Source organism: Empidonax traillii, unplaced genomic scaffold (assembly GCF_003031625.1).
Source record: "Empidonax traillii isolate 1590-97213 ecotype Southwest subspecies unplaced genomic scaffold, ASM303162v1 scaffold229:size1690559, whole genome shotgun sequence".
NCBI classification, from domain to species: domain Eukaryota; kingdom Metazoa; phylum Chordata; class Aves; order Passeriformes; family Tyrannidae; genus Empidonax; species Empidonax traillii.
The window spans coordinates 1,008,820-1,033,100 of record NW_020955422.1 but is presented as its reverse complement, the minus strand read 5'-3'; the positions used below and the strand labels follow the sequence as shown (position 1 = coordinate 1,033,100).

At 39.7% G+C, this 24,281-nt stretch overlaps 1 protein-coding gene across 5 annotated transcripts in view; it reads left to right on the top strand.

Annotated features, from left to right (window-relative positions):
- The window catches only part of NHSL1 (NHS like 1), a 177,422-nt gene that overhangs the window by 578 nt on the left and 152,563 nt on the right, over positions 1 to 24,281 (top strand). The window lies entirely within an intron of this gene.

Sequence of the window (24,281 nt, the reverse complement as noted above, 5' to 3'; positions counted from 1 at the left end):
TAAATAGAAACTTGAATGTACTTTGCAGCTTATTTTCTGTCGGTTCTCCCAGGCTTCTGTTCTTTGTGCAGCACTGATCCCAAACTTGTATTTTCAACTTCGTACGAAGTACAAGCAGCAAGATCTAGGTTCAACCTCAGATTCCTAAGTAGTGGCAGCATGGGGAGGTGGATTTAAAGCTTCTTTTAGAGCCTGCAAAGTGCCCTCAGAAGTGATTAATTGTAAACCTACACAGAGTTATTGGAAAAATGTTTGTTTGACAACTTTCTCCAACTTTGGAGAAAGGATCCTATAAGAATTGTATTTGGTACGTAGAGTTTTGTTTGTGCATGTCCAAACTCCCAGCAGACAATGTGAAAGATTGCTTACAACATCAATTTAGCTTTCTCAATGTGCTGGGAACATTAAGGAGCCCAAAGAACTGTGTTGCAACTTTTGTGGCAGCTCGTTAAGGTGTAAGCCTCAGCCCACATAGGGTTGCTGCTCAAAGACCACCAATAGTTTTCTTTTGAATGGAAGTACAAAGCTTACTTCGCACATGGCATACTTATGAGCAAAACTGATAAGGAAGGCCTTTCACAGATAAGATTCAAAGTGTATAAACCCTGCGTGGGTTTCATTGTGGAATTATTCCTTATGGTATACTGTTTTTTCAAAGGAGGACACCTTCATCCTTACCAAATCTTGTGGTTTGGCTCAAGTTTTGTGTGAGGCTCAAGTTTTGTGATAACCACTTTTACTTTTTTGGTGCTTTGTAATTGTGTAACAAATTTAAGAAGCATTTCACTGGGCCACATATATCCTTTTCTACCAGTATGGTTATGTTCGTTTGGCATAGCATGGTATGGTGCAGTCAAACTTGAAATGAGAACATGTTATTACTAAGCATACCTGCAGTATAGTGGTATATCACGTTGATGCCCTGATAGGAAGCAGTATTTATTTATCTCAGGGTGCTGATGATTACCATACACATATGCAATGGATCTAAAGGGAAGGGTGAAATAAGGCTAGTGCTGTACCGTGCAAACCCTGAAAATTCTACATGTATCAGACTCTTAGTTATTGTATCCTCTCTTCGTCATAATTTCGCACAAATTATATATTTGCTACTTTTTGTTGTTGTTACATCTCAGCTCTTTGGGCTAAGCCTCTTATTGCTTTTAATCTGATGATCTTTGTTCCTGTCACTGTGATGCCCAAAACTAGATGCAGTTCTTCTGTTTGCCTTTCTCTATTTGGTTTTAAATTCTAAGTGGCACCTCTGCTGTCAGTTCAGTTTTGCTACTTGAAAGCTGCATTGCTGCTGCTAATATTTACTTTTCAAAGGTCTCATCTATTAAAGTCAAAGAGAAATAATGATTATTTTTTCCTAATATAGTTTTTAGAGTTTTTAGGGTTTTTTGCTTTGTTTTGGTTTGTGGTTTTTTTGTTTTGTTTTGTGAAGGAAGGTTATTTTATTTGCCTATCAGTCGCAAGGAACTGGTGTGTTGGCTAAGCATATTGACATGAAGTTGCACATAAAGCCATGACAATTCTCTTCTTATGGGCTTTCTAGATATTGTAATCTGGCTAAGGAGATCAGGTATGATGATCAGTTGTAGTTAGAATCATGAACGTCTCTACAACGCAAGCTGTCAAGGCTTGTCTGCAAGTTTAACCCTTTTCCTGACGTTAAAGGGAAATATATGGAAAACAAAGAGGATGGTTTAATAATGCAGTCTTTTTTTTTTAGGAACAATGACAAGGGGGATTTTCCCTTCCCATTTTTGAAGGTACTGAAGCCTCATGGAGAAAGTTGTTTGCTGGTGCGGGACTGTAAGAACAACAAGGATTGTCAACAAATTTAATTGCTTTCCCATTTACTAGATTCTTACCAATCATAAACCTTGTAGGGCAGATATTGTAAACTTCTGTGCCTCTTGTGGTGCACATCTACATACACAGGTGCAGCATGACAGATGATTTAAGTATTTTGCTGTGGCTTTCAGGAGGAGGGGATGGGACATTGTAAACCTGCTTTTCAAATCAAGGGTAATTTCTACTTGAATAAATGGCTTTTGTTCTCTTTGTGGGGCCCCAACAATAATTTCCTCTTGGAACTGAGGGTCCCAGAGTGATTTCTATGATCCCAGCATGATGTTGTATGGGAAGGACCAGAAGAGGACTAGCAAACTTCAAATCTGGGTCACAACCACTTCCTGGGAAGTAGCTGCAGACTGGCAGCTGGTGGAAGATAAACTATGTATGTCCATGGTGCTTGGGAAAAGTACATACATTGAAATTTTGGGGGTTTCTTATTTTTGTACTATCATAATTTTGTTTCAAAGTAAAGTTTCCATGCAGTACCCTTCAGATAACAGGGTTCCGTTCGTGTTTGTTCATCTTGGAGCATGGGCGGGGGTGTGAGGGAGGGAAAGCAGGCAGAACAAAGCTCTTTGTCTTCGGTTAGTCATTCTCTATAGTCGTTTGCTGTGCTTGCTTGTCTGTCTGTACGGTGTGTCCTTTTGTGTGTGTAGGATCCATGTGCTCCTAGATATAGATATTACAGTATTAATAGGTAAATGTGTCTCAGTTTACTTCTGCTGATTCTCTTCTGCTATATACTCCTTGGTATCCTGAAGTGAATGCATTGCTTCAGGGACATCCATTCATTGCTCCACACAGGAGAGAACTTTGTGATGAGGCAAACTGGTTAAGGATGTGCTGTACTGCAGTAGGTGCTACACCTTTGGAACCCTTACTAGGGGTAAACGTGCCCATCTGTCAAGAGTGGCTGTAATTCTGCCACGCCATTCAACTGGGAGGTCTGCTTTCTGAGGATTTTGTATTGGCATGCCGCACGTACTCAGAGAGTTTTAATTTCATATCTGCTTCAGGATATTGAAGGTAGCTTCAGAAGTATGCAATCTTGCTGATGGTTGATTTTATTATTTATTTTTTTATTATTTTGGGTTTTTTTGGGCTTTCACCACTGACTCTGCTCTCTCTGGTTTGGCTGTCCTAAACTTTTTGTCTAGGGTGGTAGAGAAGCTTCCCTTTATGCCCCTCAACAGAGAAACTTGTGCTTGACTCTTATTTCAATACAAGGATATTTTTAAGGGCAACCAGTAAAATGCTTTCCTGACATGTATTTATTTCAGCTTTGCAAGATGAGCAGGGTGTTGTGCCATAAGAAGGGACATCAAAATATGAGACATGTCCCTGTGGGCTGATGACTGGTTTATAACTCCTGGTGGCGGGAGGCACTAATGGCTCAAGATGGTTTATAAAATTCAAGTGTAGTATACAGTATACCTTAGTTCAGCTGTGCTAGCCGTGTCTAGAGAATTAATTAGATTCAGTACTTTTTTCATCAGGTTTTCATTAAGCTTATGTGTGTTGCTGTTTTGCATGATGTTTTGTCATATATTTCCAGCAACCAGCCTCTCTAATGTTTTACACCACGGGACTTGCCTAGCAGCTTTTCATTTTCTAGCAGTGTGCATCTGTAGCTGTGACCTAGCATTAGGTGAAGCAGTTTTTCATCACTTTCAGTTCTTAAACATCAGGGTGGTTGAGGACAAGCACTACTTTGAAGTGATCAGAGCTCATCAAAAGGCATATGATGGCAGCAGAGAAGTCTTGCATGAATTACAAGGCCAGCTCTTGGGAAATGCTGTGGGGCCTTAAACAGTCACTGTTTTTATAGGGCGTGAGGAAGGACTTTTTTCTTTTTCAGTTAATATTTGTCTTCTACCATCTGCCAATATTTATACAAAAATTAATACTGCTGTTCTTTTCTGTGGATCCTAATGATTCGACAGTCTGAAATGTTCTCCCTTCCATCTCCTATGCTCTTTATTTTAAGGTCTTTCTGAAGAGATGTTTTGAGAGAGATGTTGGGAGGTTAACCTAATGACAACTTCTGATTCAGTTTCTCCAGTAGTAGGATGGGGTTTGGCCAGTTGTACCTCCTGTTCAAACAAGAAGAAACATTCTGTGGGAGGGAGGAAATGCTACCTCCTAATTAGAGTTGTTGTTGTTTGAAATCCTTCAGTGTTTGGTTTTAAAGGCACAGTATAATCATTTGATTTTGATGCAGAATGTGTATACATATGTATGGGTTTGGTTTTGTTTTTTTTTTTTCCTCCAAATTTAAGCACATTAATACAAGAGAGCTTGGGGGTTGGGGACTATGGCATTCTATTTGTCTGCATGATGGAAGGCCAATCCAGTTTACACTTCATCTCCTGCTATTTTGTTTAGTAAGTATTTTCCACTCTTTGTGTGCAAGGCAGTACTGGGGCACATTTCCTGCTTTAGCCGAACAGGAAGCTTTATTCAGCTTATTCCTAGGGAAACCCCTCCTCCATCCCTAGCCACCAAAAGTGAGCATTATTCGAGACAGTATCAGCAGTAGGCAGGAGATGAAGGGGCTGGCTGACTTTGTATAGCTTCTGGTGTAAGATCAGAGAATACAAGATATTCATCATCCTGCAACAACAAGGACAAACCTTCTTTAGAAAAAGGTTTAGGGAAAAAAAAAAAAAGCCAAACAACACCCCCTCCTCTCCCAAAAGAAAACCAACCACATCACAACCAAAAACCCCAAACCAACCACCAAAACCGTGATGTGCGGTTGAGGAAGCTTTGGTAGAAGAATTACGTTCCAGTAATACCTGGGAGCTACAGTTCATCTGTGATACTCTGCCGATGCTTGAGATGACTCCACTGTGGTACTTCTCTCTGTTGCCATGTAATACAAAGATTCAACAGCAAAGTTCAATCGTGGTAAACAGTCCTCAGTTCTCCTTGGGGGAAAAAAAAAAAAAAAAAAAAGAAGACATTTTCTCTTTTACCCTGTTGTAATTATTCAGTTTGCTGCTCAGAAGCAATATAACTCTTGTTTTATTTAGCTAGTGCAAGACTAATTATCTGTGGAAATTCAACCTGATCCAAAGGAGATTTTGTTTGAAATAAGCAGGAAGAAAGTCTGAGTTAGGAAAAGATTTCCCATGGGGATGGTGGGCCAAGTCGTTGTCCTGCTGAGTGGCAAAGATCCAGCTGAATTCAGTTTGATGAGGGTTTGGCTTGCTGTTTTGAAAACAGTTGACACTCTTTGGCTGAAATGTAGAGCTGCTTTGTACATTGCTCAGAACCCATTATACACCACCTATGAACGTTTATTTCCGTAGATCTTATGATTGGCTTGATCATTCAGGAAAACAGTGTTTAGGAGAGGTAGTTAATGAATTAAACATACTTGTGTTTAGTTGTTTTCAATTAGGGTCTATTTTGAAGGTTGCTAGATATTTTAGGATACACTAAAATGTCCTCAGAAGTTTCTTTTCCTATTAGTGTTGGCACAGTCTCCGCTTGGTTGAGTGTGAGCTAGTAATCTTGATCTTGTGGGCTTCTCTCCTTAGCTGCTAATATGAATCTCCTGCAGAAGGGGCATTTTTTTTTTGGATGAACCTTTTAACAAACATAAAACAACACACTGGAAAGCCACTGAAATTCCTCAAAACCTCTGTCCTAGAATTTAAACCAGCCTCTAATCAGTGGAAAATCAGATGAGGTTTTCAAGGGAGACGGGGAGCAGATTATCCCACATGTGCTTAGGATTCCTGCATCTTCCATTGAAGTGTTTGGTGCTGGCTGCCATCAGCCACAGGATGCTATGCTTAATATTGCCCAGACCAGAGTCACTATGGTAATTCCTGGCCCTTTGCCGTGTTTCTGGGTGAAGGAGTGGCAATTTCCCTTTCCTCATGTTTCTTATTTTCCCCTTCGTGCTCAAATAAATGATATAATAAACGAGGGCATGTGCTTTGATTCCTGTTATCAGGAGCACTAGTGCAGCACAAACAGAAAGGGAGATTGAGAAATAGAAGGAATCAAAAAATGCCCATCGAAAGCTTGGCAATTATGCAAAGCCCCAGTTTCTTTTGTAGTCCTAAACTAGCTATCAGCAGGCGAGATCAAAGCTGTCCACCCTCACAGTTAACAAGATCAATTAAACATGCTAATTAAATGTTGTTCTTGGCTGTAGGTTGGATAGGAAACCTGCTGGTTGTATGGCAGTCTCCAGAAAGCCTGGATGACATGCCACTTAAGAGACTAGAAAAATATCTTGCTACCTGTGGGTTTAGCACAGATTAATGTGGGTGGACTTTGCAAGTTGTTTATTATATCCTACCATGCTTTAGTTGGGTAGGGCTGCTTCTGGCTTTAGGCTATTGTGGTTCTTTTCTCTTCATCATTTGGGAATTATGGTGGTTACGTGAGGTTTTATTTATTTATTTATTTATTTATTGGCCTCTAGTCCTTTAATCAGCACTGTGCATATGAGACTTCATTGCCCTTTAAGAACTAGGAGTAGTTAGAATATAAATGTTTAAGGTCCTGCTGAATGTGATTGAGCTTAGGGTGCTGTGCAATCTGGAGGCAGGGTAGTTACTCTTTCAGAGAGAGGCAGCACCAAGTAATTGCTTTGTCATAACTCCTCTTGGTAATTTCCTTGTTGCAGCCACTGGACTACAGAGTTCTTAGGTTAAGACCTGATTAATTTTTTTTAATTTCCATCTTCTTATTTTCTCTTCTTCATTTTCTTTCAACTCTCCACTCTAGGTGTTCTCTGAGCTGCCTTTTCATCTTCAGCCCTGCCTGTTCTGAGGTGTGACAGTTTCAGTGTCTGTTCTGCATCTTACCACCCATGTTTTGCCTGTTAAAACTGGCCTTGAGCATCTCCCCTTCCTCAAATACAACACTCTGCAGGCCTGATAGTTGGTTGGGTTAGTGAGGAAGGAGGTGAAGGATGGGAAGCAGAGAAAGGGAAGGGTGAAATTAGAGGGAGTTTCTGGCTTTCTCATGATATCCCCTCTCACCCCTTCGTTTCATAACTCCTGTGTTAGCCTCTGTGAAAGGCCTTCTTGGCTGGGATTGTGGCACAATGGATGGCACCATAATTAGTTTTAATCCTGTCTGAGTATGTCCCTTTCTTCATTTTATTACTTCCTTTCCAAACTTGTCTATTGCTCTGCTATAAGAGTATAAATCAAGAGCAAAATAATTTACACCATTACAACAGTGGAAGTGAGAGTATCAAGGTATTACTTGAAGAAAAACAAACAAACAAACAAACAAACTCAAAAGAATTAACCTTAATGTGTATCTGTGGCTGAGTTCTTATAACTTTTGAACCTTATAGAGCATTCTAATGTTTAGGTAGATTTAATTTCCCTTATTTACAGGTGATCAGCCGTTCTGTTTTAATTTGAAATCTTAATAACAAGTATATCTGTTAAGTTGGTTGATTGGACATTCCTTTTACTGTAATCAGGCTGTAGCCTAACTAAGCAAATTTTGATTATTCTAAGGTTGTAATTTTTTAATTGACTTAGCTCCTACTTTTCAGAGATTAGGGCTATAACAGATGCCTCCTGAAGTATATTGGAACTATGGATGCTATCTGAAGAACTGAGTCACTTATTTTTTCTACTAGCAATAAATGTTAATGTTATTCATAATGGAAAAATGATAGAAGTTTTGAGCATATTGAGTAATAGTGATAATGGTGGGGTTTTAAAAATTTTTTTATTTTTTTATTTTTTTCTGATTGAATGGTGAAATGGAAAATGAAAACGAGGTTTCTACAGTATGCTTTACATGGTAATGGGTTGTACTTGAATGCTTTTCTTTCTCCTTGTTCCTCCCAATTTTTTTTCCTTCTAATATCAAAATGCTGTTCACAGAAGATCTCTCACCAGCTTTTAAGGGGTGGGGTAAATATTGCTGCTCACTGGCTTACATACATTCTTCTGTGTCTGGCTGTTACACTGGTTAAGGTGTCTCAAAATCTTGGGTTTGAGTAAGAAAGCAAGCCCAGCCTTTCCCCTTGCAAATGGATATCTGTCTTCTGTTTTCTACTTTAGCAAGTTTTGGCTTTTGGCAACAGATGGAGTTGGCTTACAGGAAGCTCAGCAGGACCTGAGATGAGCGCTCAGTGGGTTATCTCTAGTGGCACCTTTTGTTCCTGTTGTATAGGAGGGAAGAGCTCCAAAGCAAGTGGTGTTGGCTTTCCCTTCCTATTCTGTATCTTGTTGATGGTGAGTAACTGAATCTACTTGTGAGGCTTGAGAAATCAAGTGACGATTAGCTAATGCAGTACCTTTAAATGTAAAGAAAAAAAAAATCTCAAAATGTTGTTAGCTATGTTGTCCTTAGAGGTGCTTAAAACATTTTGAATTCGAAAAGAAGAATCCTTCTACCAGGAAATGGAAACAAGCTCTTACAAAACTTTTTGTTAACTGTGGTATTTGATTTTCAATTTAGAAGAAAGATAGCACAAGCAAAGCTTGGTTGAATACACAGCAAGATCCACCACCTGTTATTCTGGAAATGAGGCAAATAAAATCCTTTCTACTCAAATTCTGATTTTTTTTTCCTACCTCCAGCAAATGTACTAGACACTGAAAAAAAGTATTCCTTTGCAGAAGTCCAAGAATCCAAGAATTTCTGGAGATAGTCACTCTGAAGGATTGAAGATACGTGTCGTTGTGTATATGAACAATAATGCAATTACATCTATGGTTATAGTCTCCTTTATACTATTTTGATTTGTAGTGTTGGAAACACAGAGACCCTATAATGTGAACTTTAATATTTTAAATATGAGAAAGAAATACATTTTTTCTATATTTGTTATGAGGAAGAAAGAGAATTAAAATACAGTAATGTTCATAATATGTCTTGGTGTTTTAGTTTAGATGCAGTTTTCTAAAACTTGTTTGTTGAGCTGTTTTCTTGGTCTGCTAAAATAAAGGTAGATAGTTACTATGTGGTTCCTCCTGCTAGCTTTATTTTAATAGCATGTGTATGTGACAGAAGATTGAATATTTTAAGGTATAAGGATACTTATCATAAAAAGTCATTCTGCATGGCTGAATGCATGCTGTAGGGAATGGGTATGGGAGGAAACGGAAGGGTGATAATGGGGTTAGAACTGAAGGGTTTTGTGTACCAGTTGTGTTCGGGACCTTGATGGAAACCAAGATATGGGAAACTGGTATAGCAACTGATCTCCACAGGGCCAACACCCTTCTCTGTATCTCTGGCTGCTGCCCTCGCACTGGGGAGCCTGTGCAGTCCTGTTGGGCAGGCTGGGACAGCCTGATCTCTGCAGGGAGCAATCCCATGGAGAGGGGGGGCCTGACACCGTTTGGCTGCATCTGGGATCAGCCCTGGTTGTGCAACATGTGCCGAAGTGGCTCTGCCTCAGCGCTTCCCGAAATCCCAGGAAGCATCGTGTAGGGTTTACCTCGTCGTGGGGAGGCAAGCATGATCGTGACAGGGGTGGTTTCAATGTAAATAATTATTGCAGTTGATTTTCAAATTGCAGTTGCAGTTATACAATAATTATGAAATAAACGGAATTGTAATCTATAATCATGATCTTTACCTTCAGGAAAGATAAGAAAGCTGGAGAAAATAAGGTGAGTGTGAGCAGTTCTCTTGTCCTGCCTTGTCTTGGTGGTCAGCGGTAAGACAGGGCTGCCATTCAAGAAATCTTGGGCATGGAGAGGAGGGAGCTGTGCTCACTTATCCTGAATGAAGGTTAAACTGCAGTGTTGGCCTGCTTGTGACAGCAAGTTTCCTTAAAACATTAGAAAGCACTTACACAGCACAGCCACAATGCAGATTTAACTGTGAGTTATAAGACTCTTTGCCCCGAGACAGTCTAGTCTTAACACATAGGAATGAACCCAGAAGATGGTAATTTAGTTAAGCGTGGTTTAAAAAGGTTTGTTTTGAAGAACCAAAAGTTTCACAACAGTTATGGGCTTTCTTGAGGTCTAGAGGAAAATCAGGTAATTAGAAATCCACGGAATGTTTCCCTGAGGTGAAGAACAGCACAAAAACATAGAGCTCTTGGGGCTTTTTAGTTTGTCATGTTACAAAAGTCTCTGTCTATATCTGTTACAGAGAAATTGTGTCTACTTGATGGTAATGAAGACCGAAACCATCTGCAATGCTTATTATCTTGACTGCTCCCACTCATAGCTGAGTTTGGCTTGAATTCTGTAATTTGTGATGTGCCCTCTGAAGAGCGTGGTATGTAGCACAGGAGGGAGTGCTCTTTGAGGCGTGTTATTTTGACCCTGTTGCTCTAACTGAGCATGTTTCCCCCTCCCACCCCTTTTCCCAGCACACAGAATACAGTAGCTTTTTCCTTACAAACCATTTTGTTACTGTTAGTAACCTTGCTGACAAATTGTGAAACTTGCTGCAGTCTGGAAATAGCTACGGCTTGTAAAAAGTTGGATGAAGAGTGGGTAATTTAGCATTGTACAGAGAGATAATGTGCTGCAGGTTAATGCATCAAATATTTAAGTGATTTAAATGCACTGTGTAGTGTGACTGGTAGAAAAACAAATTAGGTCATGATAGACAAAAGCTTGTCTTCATTTGAGCTCCTGTCAGCTTGGCATGTTTGTGCTCTGTTGGCTTTATCACTAGTTACATCTATGCTCGTATGGTATTTCTAAATTAGGTTATTATTAGTGACTTATAAAAATAAAATATGAATAAACTTGATCCTGACGACAAATGAAAGCGTGGGTGTATTTCTGTTATAATGTTGAGCTTATCAGGGAGAACTCCGGGATATCTCAGCTTTTAACAGAAATAGCCAATAGGAAGAAGAACTGACTGATGAAAGGCAGATACCACCAAATAGCAAGCTCGGGTATGAACTCTGTAGGTGAACACTGAAGTGAGCAGAGTCTTTCTCATCACTCAGCCTGAAAATTCTGCATGATCATGGTTAGAAGAAGAGCACAATCTCCATTTACAGGCTGTTATAAGAGATGCTTGAACTGTGTGCCGTGTGCTGCAGTACCTTTTTTTGATTTCTCCCCCCACCCCAGTGGTCGTTGTTGAAGCTGAGACAGTGAGTTTGAATGGAATGAAACTTTTCAAGAAAAAGTTCTTGAGGCTGCTTGAGCAGTCACCAAAGGTCATGTATTAAGAAGTTTGCAACTGAAAGGGTAAACCTTATAATGTTCCCATGGACCCACTTCTTGAGCTTTGCCCAGGTCCCCCTGGATGGCATCCCATCCCTCAGGTGTGTGAACTGCACCACTTAGCTTGGTGTCATCTGCAAACATGCTGAGGGTGCACTCAATCCCTTCATGTCTGTCATTGAGGAAGACATTAAACAGAACTGATTCCAATACAGACTCCTGAGGAACAACACATGGTGTCCTTCTGGACACTGATCTACTGATTGTTACCCTCTAACTGTGACCACTTAATCCAACCCCCTACTCAGAACAGGCTGAGCATGAGCCAAGTGCTGAGGGTTGTGTGCCGCTGGGTTTTGACTATCTCTAAGGATGGAGCATCCACAGTCCTCCTAGTAAAAATGGTTTTCCATATGTTTAAATTAAATTTCTTGTATTCCAGTTTGTACTCATTGGCTCTTGTCAAAGTGTTACAACCAGGAACACTACTACATTCTTTTTACTGGAAGGCTGTCCAAGAGGAATGCTAACTGGATCAAAGATGGACCACCCGGTCAAGAGTGCTGGGGTATTCTTTGGCCTTAGGTAAATGTCTTAGCACATTTATCTGAAAAAGGTTGGGTAAGGGAAGGTGTTAGTTAATGAAGTAATAAAGCTGGCAGCAAAAAATATTATAAAAATTATAATTAATATTTTATAGTATTTATTTTTATTTATAATTATTTATTTGAGGACTTCTGAACTTGCTTAAAGTGCTTCTTTGGAAGTGCTTTAATATCTCAATAAAAATACCTATTGCCTCTATTGAAAGACAAGGTAATAAACTTAATCTCAGGAAGATGGAAACTATCTCCAGGGGAGATAGTGGAAACTGTTTCCAGTGTCTCACCTTACAGATACTGTTGGCAATGTCTCTTAGGGAGTGAAAAGCATTCACTGTTTGCAGGAGGAGTCCTGAACAACCCTTCCGCATGCTTAAGAATTTCAGCAGCGGCTTCTTTTTGAAATTCTGACAAAGGTCCTTGGCTAAGTTTTTGGAAACTGTCTAGGATCTAGGTTACATATCCACAGTACCCTGTTTTTTGCTTGTTGATGGGAGCTTCTTTATTAAGCAGGATAGAAAACATACCATGTAGTTCTGTTCTTCGACTTGCTTGGGGCAAGCAAGCAAACTCCAATGAGAATTACAGGAAACAGCTTTTTGATCATCCACCCCAGCAGTTGATCAAATAAAGCCGTTCCTCAGTAGCCTGAGTTGCTGCTAATTAAACACATTTTCCTATCCTGCCCCTAAGTAAGCAATCTTTTAGGCTGCCTTAATTGCCGGGACTGCGCAAGCGTGATGGTGCTTTAAATGAAACTTGTGATTTAAGGGCTAAATAAAAGCTATTGGAGAGAAATAATTTTATTTTAAAATGTTAGACTGCAGGATTATCTGGTATTTTACATAACCCATAACTTACACACACGGATGGCAAACTATCTTTATACATTCATTTCTTTTTCAATGCAAGTTCATAAACTCTTGTTAAAGTGTCCAAATTCACATGGAAGAAGCCAAACTGGCATTCAGTAAAGCTATATTTAAAGCTCTTGGCAGGACTTTTCCCATGTGAAAGATGTTATATATAAGCTTTTGGAATAAAACTCTTGGGATGACAATTCTAACTACTGCCAGACCATCCTAAAATTAAGATTTTTAAATACTAGGTCACAGTTTTGTGTCAGAGTTCTCTTGTCTTACACCGTCTTCCTATTGTACATGTAAATTGATTTTTGTTACAGCACCTCTGGGAAATATCCACTAGATAAGCTTGTAATCTCAGGTATTTGGCACCTCTGTTGCTTTTTGCTGTGGAACCTTGCAAAAGTGGAGTTCATTGAAAAGTCTGGCCTTAAGTATTTGAGTGTAGTGAATGATTTTTTTTCCTCCCCTATTGTGTTTCTAAGGAGAACAGTTGTAGTCTGTGGAATACATCCTGTTTTCTTGGCTGCAATGAAACCCTTGCTCTTTTTTTTTTTTTTTTTTTTTTTTTTTTTTTTTTTTTTTTTTTTTTTTTTTTTTTTTTTTTTTTTTTTTTTTTTTTTTTTTTTTTTTTTTTTTTTTTTTTTTTTTTTTTTTTTTTTTTTTTTTTGTAATACCTTCTATTTTTCTTCTTTGCTAAGGCTGCCCACATCTGACCTAGGACCTCTGAAAGACAAAGACTAGTAGAGATGTGTTCCTTTGTTTTTTACCAGATAGGAAAAGGTTGGCGTTTTTTAAACCAGATAGTTTTCCCTGTGGTGCTTTCAATCAAACCTTGTGTGTCTCTGTGTGTGTCTCTCTCTCAAAGAAAAAAAAACCAAACAACCCAACCCAACACTAAAAAACTCAATAAAAAAAAAGCCCGACAGAAAAGCCCGACAGAAAAGCCTCTGTCAGGTGAAAACAATTGACTATACCCAAACTGTAGGAAACTCCAAAACTAAAAAGCAAACCTTAACAACAAATAAAAACAAACAGAAAAGTCCCCACCAGGTGAAAACAGCTGATTGACACTGCCCAAATTGTAAGAAAGCCAAAAAAGTAAAGACTTTTTATCCTAAATGGACATGTTTTGATTTTGGTTTCCTGATCTATATAATTAGTAAATGATACCCACAGTAACTTTTAATTTGATTATATTCCTTGGTACACATTTTTATATAAATAGATTGTGTAGCTAAAATTTCTTTTTGCCTGTTTGTTGTTTACATTTAAGGTCAAGAAAACATGTAGGGGTGAAAGTCTGGCTTGACTTATGATTTGCATTTTCCAGCATCAGTTTTGACCTTGAGTTGCTAAGTATGAACTTGGAACAAAAGAGCTTTATAGAAGTGGTTGATGGATGGGTTGTAATATTGAAGCTTCCCTCCCCCATGCTCACATCCTCAGAGCTCAGTCTGTCGTTAACTCTGAAGCACTGCCTTCATAGGGAACAGTCTGCTGCTTCAGGAGTTAAAAATTATGAGGCTGGCACTTTGGGAATTTGGGAGACTGTTTATAATAGTGAAGATGTAGGAGAGAGAGAAAAGTGAAAACTGTGTAGGTAAGTTGGGGGGGTTGTGTCTGTTTTTTTATTTTTTTTGTGGGAAGGATATGCCCCAGTGTTTCCTAATGAGGTAATTGTTTTAAATCAACATTTTGCCTACCTATTGCATAGGTAATGCTATTGTATTCCTTTTGTCTTCTTTCTGCAAACAGCTCGCTTTGTGTGGATTGTGGTACATGTTTTTAAAGTCCTTTTTCATAAAAAATCCTGTTGATCCCTGTCCCTCTCCAGCTTCCCCCCCCATTCAGCAGCTCTAGCTATCACAGGTTCATGTTTTGTCGAATTTGCTGAGATTCTTCTCACTGAAATGCTATAAAAGGAGAGAGGCAGTTGTTTTGGGAGGAGAAGTAATTAGCAGCAGTGCAAGTAGCAATCTGAGTAGTGGTATATCCAGGAATGCTCTGCAAGCTTTATTTTGGAACACTGAAGTTTGAAAGCAGAGTTTCCGCAAACTGAAGACTGCCCTTGAGTTTTTCATCAAGCTTCGTTAATATCCAGTACTGAGTGTGGTGTAAGAGCAGGACTGCGGTAGAGTGGCTGTGGGGTGGGTGGTGTTGAGCTGGCACTGCGGCTCCCAGCTGGGCTTCTGCCAGTGCTCTGGGGTGTCCTGAGATCAGCAAATGGGGAAACCTGAGTGCCTGTGCTGTCATATCATAGAACAGTTTATGTTGGAAGGGACCTTAAAGCACATCTAGATGCCTCCTTTGCTTTTAATTAATTAACCTGTTTTGCTGTGGATGGAAGAGGTAAATTGATTACAAGAACAGATGGCACAAATGGAAAGGCATGGACTGAAAAGAAACAAAATTAGCAGGAGGCAGGCATCAGTCCCACTGAACTAAAAAAATTCTGTCCTCTGCAGTCATCTTGCAGTCAAGTTAGATTCTCATGCCTGTTGTCTTACTGTGGCCCGTGGGGGGTTGGTTTGTTCGTGACAGAAAAATAAACAGGTGAGGTGGAGGGGAGCGTCACTTGTTTTGCTAGAGGAAATTTTAGGGAAAAAACAAAATGAATGTTAAAAATCAACAAAAGTTAAAATGCTGTGGATTAAATCCTGTGAGTACTATGGATGCTGAGAGTGCTTATGGTTATCAGCATCCTTATGAGATCTCTAATAATGATAGCAGTCTGTACTGTAAGCTGGCAAGATCTCCTTTATTATGGTTTAAGGCTTGCTTGAAGGTCAGAGATCTTCCTTTGTAGGTCTTGTAAAGACAGATCTTGATTTTGGAAACAGGAAGTACTGAATTTATGGTGCAGAAAAATGGACTGATGCCCAAAGAACTGAGAAAGTTCTGTATGAAAATACCACCACCGAAAAAAAAAAAATTAAAAATTCTTAAGTGGAAGAACAACATTCCTTTTTTGAAGGCTGACATTTCAAAGTGAGCCACAGTGTAGATGTGGCCATAAGTGTAGCTAAAAGATGTTCTCACTCAGAAGTGTCAGAAGGGCTTTGAGGATGGCAGAATTCCTGTTGTACAGTTAAACAAAGAGAACTCAGAAAGGTCAACTGCCATGTCCAAGCAAGCTAATATCAAAGCCTGCATCTCAGTCCTGTTGAAATAGGAGATCCCAACCAGTTAAGATGCCCTCCAGTTCATAGGTTGTACAAGCTTGATCCAGCTGGAATTGATTTGCCTTCTGTTGAACTGTACTTTGATCAGTTTGGCTTTGATGAATAGGGCATCAGTGGCCAAATTTATCCACCAGATCTGAGGAGGCAAGGAGGAGGATTGTAGTATTTTGGAGACTTGGTCTGATTGTGACAATTAAGGTGACTTTAATGATAAAGGAAAATAATTACATTATTTTGTGTAACATTCTGTAGACATTCAAGTACAAGGTATTGGTTTTTACCCCAACATTATATGAAATTAGTTGTTTTATTATCATTTTGGTGCTCTAGGAAATCCACCACAGAAGTACCTTCTCTAATGATCCATATATTCCAGTGGTCCAAAAGGTGTCTTGGATTTCCCGTTCATCTGCTTGGCTGTGTGCGTGCCCAGAGACACACTCTGCAACACTGTGGTTCATGCTTGTTCCTTCAAATCCAGCTTGCCCTCTTGCCAGTCTGCTGGTTAGTGCTTGGGCTGAAATCTTTCCTTCTGCTTTAACAGTCCTGAAAAGCCTTCTTCAAAAATCCCTACTTTGAATAATTCTAGCACCCCCTTGCAAACAAATTGAAGAATGCTTTTACCAGATAAATTGGTAAAGAATGGTAATGTACATACCAAAATTACTGTCTGAGGATTTCTGTGGAAAGGGTCAAATGCTTTTTTTGACTTCAGTTAAGTAAATTTCATTGAAGATGTGTATGTGGTATCTCTAGTGATTAATTGCTCTCAAATATTTATCCCAGCTAAGTTATGTAATATGACTCTCAGAAGAATTCGCAGTAAAGAGTGTGTGAATGGTAAATGTAAATGTCTGCAGTGGCTTTTCAAATTTTAGATGTGAAGAGTGTTAATGGGGAAAAATATTTTACATAGCTCCTAAGATAGGGTCTAGACTTTTTTAAGGCCTTGTGTTTAACTCCCACTGATTTAAAATTTTGAGGCTTTGCTGTAAGTTGTTCCTTATGCTTCTACCAGAACAAAAGTTGAGTGTCTTCAAAGAAATTAGACTAAGGCTGCAAAGTGAAAAACACCAAATGGAAAGGTATGTGCCTAATTCCAACTGCTGCCTGTGAAAATCTGCTATAATACACTTCAGATGGTATGATGGGGTGCTATTTCTGAGTACCTCAATAAGGGTATTTTTTTTTGCAGGAGGATAATTGAGAATTTTTCTTGGTTACATGGAGTCCTAAATTTTTCAGAGTGCTTTTTGCTGGCAACCCAGAAATGGGAAATGGACAAGCACTGAGCTGAACATGTAGATGTTTTCAGTATATACATAAAATTAGATTTCAGGGTTAACAATACCTGTGCTAATATCTGAAGATCACAATTTTTCTATGACTGGTTGAAAATGGATTTTGCCAGGGCATAGCCTTTCTGAGGTGGCTGGAGGCAGGATGGCAACACCTGTTGTGCTGGAGTGCTGAGATCAGCTTTGGGAGTCTTGTGCCTGCTGCATGCAGGGGATGGGGAAAGCCAACAGTTTCTCTACTTAGATGTAAAGGAAATGGAGTAAAACATCTGTTGTGGTTTTAGGAAAGCATACTTGAACACATGAAAGTGTGAGATCTCCAACCCAGATAGGCAGACAGCCTGTGCTTATCTTGCCTCTGTTCACACTCCCTGCCTCAAAACCAGCTTTTGATGATGAGGCTGCTGACATGCCCACGATTTTACCTACGATGTGCACTACCATAGTCCCGTTCCCTTGTGCTGGGCTTTGTCCATCACTCATGAGTCCACTTCTTGAGTGGTGTCATACCCACTGTGTTTTCAGCCCTGTGTACATGGCAGTGGTGGCTTTCATGTCTTAACTGCCTGTGCCCAGCTGTGGCAGGAGACATTTGGCCAATCCATGTTGTGTCGGTGCTAGCTCACAGCAGACCCCCCACTCTCTCTCTAAGAAGTGGCAATCCAAATTTGCTCAGTAGGCTACTCTGGGACCACTCTCACTTTGGTTGCAAACTGGTTTCTTCTTGGATGCTGGGAAGATCTTAGTGCAAATATAAATAAAATCAGACCTAATCTGTTTGTGCTTAGCTGATTAATGTGACCAGTGTTAAGCACAGCTGATTGATTTTCTGGTATTCTTTTTTCCTTACAGGGCCGTAGCACAGACCTTGAGATACTGTGATGCTATAGTAATGGGGCTTGAATAGTTATTAAAAATGAAAAGAAGAGAATTTTTGCTAATGTAAGAATGTAGTGCAGCATTTGTGTGTGTTTCATCCTGTTCCTTTAAGGATGCTCACCTTTGCAGTCTATCACGCAGGGCAGCACTGCCCTTTCTGTTGTTGGGGAAGACCAATAGTTTGAAATGCTTCAACTGGTGACCAGTAGCTTCTTGCTGTAGTGTTTTACTTGGTCCTCAGTTGGTCCGTATCAGAACCTCATGAGTAGATATGCAGGACAGTACCAAGCAGCAAGGAGGAAAGCACCATTGGCGATGAAGTAGCACTAGTTCCACCAGCCTCCAGCTTTAAATCAGGATCTTGAAACCATTTTGGATTTCAGGGGAGCAAGTGCTATACAGAATTAGTTTTTAAAGCTCTGAAAATCATGTCTTTTTATGCTGGGGAAAAAGACATTAGTCTACACTTGCATTCATTTTAAAAGTCGTTGACTTTGCACTCTTCTGTCTTGGTACGCATATAACAACAACAAGAAAAAAAAGCAGCTATGACCCAGAGTAGGTGCTCTCATGACTTCACAGAAGGATGGACACAACCACTGGCTGGCACGGAGGCAGCATGGGACATGCAGTGGGGCATCCTCCATCTCCTTATGAGCAAATGGGGGGGAATGATTTGGGCAAGTGTGGCCAAATGGTGCCAGTTAACAGGATTTAGAGCAGTCCCTGGTTTCAGTGGTACTCAAAATAACATCAAACAGGAGTTCTGGTACTTCTTTGGCGTCCCCTCCATTGCTTTATAACCACTCAGTGTTGGCAATGTCTCTTTCTACCTCTCCAATGCCAGTGGCAACATTTTGAAAGAGTATTTGATTCCAAAATAAATGTGCACATGCAGATTTGCTGAGAATTGGAGCAAAGTGTGAAATGAAAACAGTTGTTTTGCTGTAAGTTGGTATGTAGTTCAGCTCTCCCTAACCACTCCCAAAGGATATAATAAATACTGAAGTGTTTAAATATAAGGCTTGATATTTTCTTTAGTAAATGGTTTTGAGTATGGCGTCCTGAACTATTTTTAACTCTGTAGAGCAGTTAACAGTATGAGTGTGCTTTTCAGTATTTTTCTTCAGCTTATGGGTTCATAGTCCATTGTTTGGAGGAAAAAAAATCCCTGTTTATATATTTTTTAATTAAATACCATTGCATAGTCATTTATTGTTTTAATATCAGATGTATAGTGGTGATGTTTTTAGGGTTTTCTTTTTTAGGGCTGCTTTTTTTTTTTCTTTTTTAAAGCTGTCCTCACAGTCCTTAAAATAAAGCATGCTGTATTGTCTCCCAACACCTGCCTCCTGCAAAAGAAAATATATTTCTTTCTCAAATGTAATTCAGAAATTACAGGTTGAGTTTTATTAACCCCCTTTCCATGCTCCCTGTAAGCATGTGTGGCCTTATCTCCTGTATGGAGTCATTCACATTATTGCCAGCAGAAATCTGTTCTGGGTACATAATTCCCTAAAGTAAGGCTTTTTTAATTTCTAAACCACTGAATTTCTCATCACTGTGTTTATGGCAATAGTGTTACTCTAATTCACACTTGTGGAATGACTCTTCATTTGTAATCTTTTGAGGTATTTGCCTTACTCCTGCAAAAATTAAAGTTCAACTGAATAATTAGGAGGATTAACCAAGCCTGTCTCTATTTTATATATTGTTTGCTTATTTTTATGATTGCAGTTAATATATTTGACAACCAAACCCTGATGCAGAAATGACAAACAAGCCCAAACTGATGTACTTCTAAGCTTAGCTAAGCAGCAATGAAAACTCTGACAGATATCTAGTAGTGGGAGTAGCAGCTAAATCGGGTTAGAGTTATTTGAAGGCATTCATTGCATTCATTCATATGTGGCAGTTCTTCCATATTCTTCAAGTAGTTCCATTCTTTTGTTTACATTTGGAAGATCAGCAGAGTTTCAGAAGTTATTTACTCAAAAGCTTTATTTGCCATAGAAGAAGTACAAGTTTTTATGAATAAACTGCAGTGAATCTGTGTCACATACATCTCTCACTGGTCAACATCAGATATCTGGTACTGATTTTTTTCTTCAGCTTTACTTAATGTAGTGAATATTCTTCAATATTTGGCAAAGATAGTATTGTAAGTATACGCAATTCTTAAATTCTGGAGATGGCATCTAAAAAGCCTGAATGGTCTGGGTTTGTTTTATCTCAGCACCTCCAAGTCCCACTCAATATGTACTGCTTTGTACCATTTTACAGTGTGGAATGGGGGCGGAGGTTGGCTTGCTCAGCCCCGTCCCTCACTCATGGGATGAGGAGTGTACAGCTCATCTGACTGTAACTAGAAACAACTGCTGAACTTTCATCTGTTAATTATCCATTCATTGAGGACAGCGCTGCTGTAGCATCTGTTAGGCATTACATCTTTTTTAAAAAGAAGCCAGTAAAAAAAATATAGGAGGGACAAAAACAATGAGGTATCAGTTTGGAGCACAGAATTGATAACAAATGTTCTATTTCTGGTTTCTTTGCTGCCATGGAAGCCTTATACCTTTATACAAATAATATAAGTGTCTTTCATCACCTGTTAAATGAAGTCTGTGCTTGCTGCTTGCAGGTGCTTTGATTATTTTCAGTTTATGCATGTATCCGTAGAAAGCTTTGAAAATTCTTGGGTTTGCTTTTTCTTTCCTCTGCCTGTGACATCATATCTTTTAATTGGTTTTGGTGTTTGTTTGTTTGTTTGTTTGTTTGTTTTTTACAGCTATGTTTGTTATCAAGCTTTTCCCTTTATGGCTTTTCACTTTAGTTTCTGATGTGTAGGGGCACAGAGAGCCCGGAGAGGCTCCACCGCTGCAGCAGCTGGAGCCCTCATTGCAAGGCTCTGGGAGGAGGTAGTGCGAGCAGCTCTCAGACACAAGGGTGATAGTTGTCACTGTCCCAATGTTAGCAGTGTCCCTTGAGCTGCCTGCAAGGATCTAACAAGTTTGTAAAATTGAGTTGGGATTTTTACAACAGTAACAAAGAGAATTTGTGGAATTGAGACACATTGGGATGTAGATTGGAGGAGGGATTTATATTCTAAACTCTTACTGTTTTGGCCTAAAGTATAGGGGATATGGTTGCTGCTTGTTCAGAAACTGAATGCTTATTTCGCACCGTAATTCATGAACAGGTCTTCCTTGTCTGGTAAGATATGACAGAGCCATGTGCAGTGTGTGTGTGCTTAGCAGTTGACACAGTGCTCTGCATAAAGCTTCAGTGCACTTCAGTCTGTGCTGATTTTTGCTTTGTACTAGATTCTGTGTCTTTTCTGTAAGTTTTATCTGTTGGAACATCTACACTATTCCCCAGCATAACCTGCCCAGCCACACATAATACAATAGAAGAGGTTGGTGTGGGAGTTGTGGGGTGGGGGAGTTGCAGGAATAGGGTACCTCTTCCAGATGCATTATGACCCCAAGAGAATGTAGGAGAATGGTAATGTCCCTTTTAATGGTGGCAGTGAGCTGGTGGATGGGCTCAGCCTACCACGCTGAGTGACGTGTGATCTTTGTAACTTCAGGTTGCTGCCACCCATTGTCCTCTCCTCTTGCTTTTGCATCAGGCTCCTTGGGCCGGATCCAGTGAAGGTGTAGTGCTAGTTCAGCCTCCTGACCAAAGGCAAACTTTCTGGCAGAAGGGGCAGCACGTGGTTTTACTGTATCAGCAGTAATGTCCATCCATACTAGAGACAGGGTAATGCATTCACTTCACCGTTGCCTTATCAGCTTCTCCTCTCTCACTGGTGTGCTAGATCAGCACCAAAGTGATCACAGAAATAAGCCAATTTGAGGTAACTGTGAAGAAGTAAAAGAACCTTGTAGGAGCTTTTTATCTGACATTTGCTGACTATAAAACCCTACAAAACTATGCTCTTGTGAGGTTACTGGCCCTGGCAGTCTGGACTTGCTGTCTAGTAATTTACCTTGCAAGGTAACCCTGAGTGCCTAAACTTAGTTAATACTTTTCTTCTTGGTTTGTTATTTGTTTGTTAATTTACTTCTTTAAGGACAATAATGGGTACTTCTCATTTAGTTATCTCTTCAGAGAGAAGTCAGTCATAGTGCCAGAGCTTCAGTCACTGGGCTGGGGTGAAATAGCAGCCCTTTCTATCCATCCTGCAGCAGTCAAGGTCATGGGACCAGAAAGGAAGAAATTGCAAAGGACTGGGAGTTAGGGCAGTTGGCTGGTTTGGATTGAAATGGGTTTTGGTCTGCAGTCTGGGAGTTTTTCTCTGCTTTAGTCCAGCGTTTGTTGTTTTTCTCATGTCTTTTATTAATTTAACAATACAACTGTTAATAATTAAAAACCCTGTGTATACAAATCTGTGTTCTTGATTCCATGTCATTTATAAATCTACTTCCTTTACCTAGGTAAATAAATCTACTTTACCAGGTATTTTTGGCATGTCAAAATGGAAAGCTTTGCTTCCCATTTTTCTCATGAGTATACCTCCCCACTCTCTCACCATCTCTTGTCTTTGTCTGCAGTGACTGGAATTTTCACTTAGCTGAAATTCTTGTTTCTCTCACACACCTTGACTATTCATTAGTTTCCTCTATTGAAATTGATGCCAGACCTGTGTTGCTTGATCTACTGCTGCAATTAAATGCAAATTAAACCAGTTTTGCTCAATGTTAGTCTGCATTACAACTCACTAATTAAAAATGCCTAATGTCTTGAAAAACCTGAGTCACTGAACTTCCCGGCCTGGTACAAGTCTGTGATTTAGGCTGCAGTGGCAGAAAGCAGCTGGTCTGGAGTTCAGAGCACAGCAGATGCCTCTCAGATGCTAAATAAATAGAAGACAGGATATTACCCCTTCCTGTTTGGAGCTGTTTAAGTAGGAATTGAAAAAGTTTTTTTATATGATTATTCACAAATGGTGGGTTTAATTCAACCAGAAACTAGTGCTAGTGGCCAAACAGGCAGGTCTATGCTTGTCGTGTTTTTGATTTTTTCTGTTTTGCAGGAAATTCAGGGCTTTTACTCTGCCCCCATTATCCTGCTTTCCTGGGAGCCAGGGTGGGAGGACTGTTCCTTCTCCATGTTCAGCCCTGCCTGCCTCATTCAGTTGTGTCTCCTTCTGCATTAAAATCAAGTTTCCTCTTCCTGTTTGATTTCTCCCCTCCCCCTTCTCCCTTGCACATTTCTACCCTGTTTTCATTTGTTCTGTACATTTGCCTTTATACTGATGCTTCTCAAAAAGCTCTCCTGTTAGGGCACATCAGAGTTATAACAAGCGTGCCCTTTAATATTATCTCTCTCCTATGTAAGGTGCACATGGGACCTGAAATTCCCCTTGGGGTGGGGAGATCGTCATTGCTCAGCACACTTTCCCTTGACCGTAGGCATGGCTGTATATACAGTTCAGCTGAGAACACTGTGTAGGATAAGTAGTAGACATGCTGGTAGGAGTGGGCATATTGGTGAGTAGCTATTTACTGCCCAGTGTACCATTAGAGCTAAATTGCTTTTCATTAGAGTTTTTCTTTAGGCTGGTTCCACTCCTATGCATGTGTTCATTTCTCAGGCTAATCTTAAGCAGCTTGGGAAACTGTCTGAAGATTAAGAAGCTGGTGTCACTCCACAGGCTGTATATCTGGGATGTGTTGGGTTGCAATCATGTTTTGGAACTTTGTCTCCTTAAAAGAAGACCACCTGTCTCAAAGTCAGCCCCAAAACACAATCAAAACACTGAAGTTTATATTTCATTTTTAGTGTCACTAGTAGAAAACTGTTGGTTCAAAGGAAATGCTTAAAACTAATGGTGGTTCTTTTCCTTGTCACTGATGTCTGGTCATTCCTAACATTGATCCTGAGTGCTCAGATTGTAGTTTCTCAGCAATGTAGTTGAGTCAGGATCTCTTGGATTTTAGCATGGCATGGATTTCTTTTTTGATACCAGCTTCATCAATTACACTAAATCTTTTTACATCTATTGAGCAAGTGTGAACTTATTATGTCTGTCCAGTCTGTCATTATAGTCCCAATGCCAGTGAACAAACTGCTCAAATACTGCCTCTGCAAAAGTCGAGCTGATGGGCTTGCTAGCATTATACTGGTTTGACTATAGGCACTGTTAGTGATCTGTATTGGATGGGAACCAGTGCTCCAATACTGACACATATTGTGCCCCTTGAATTCTCTGAAATTCATTTGTTAGTCACTTGTGAGCACTACATGGAAGGAAGGCTGTTAGGGGTTTCACAGTGATGATTGTCACAGAAAATTTAGTCTCTTACTTAATGTGTAAGTAGAGTTTTATGTATGTGAGTGCAGAACCGAAAATGCAGAGAGCTCTGGTTTTGGGACTCAGGTTTTTCTTTTAAGCTTCTCTCTGTTGCTGTAGTTTTTATCCCTCTGTATAGCTTTTTTTGAA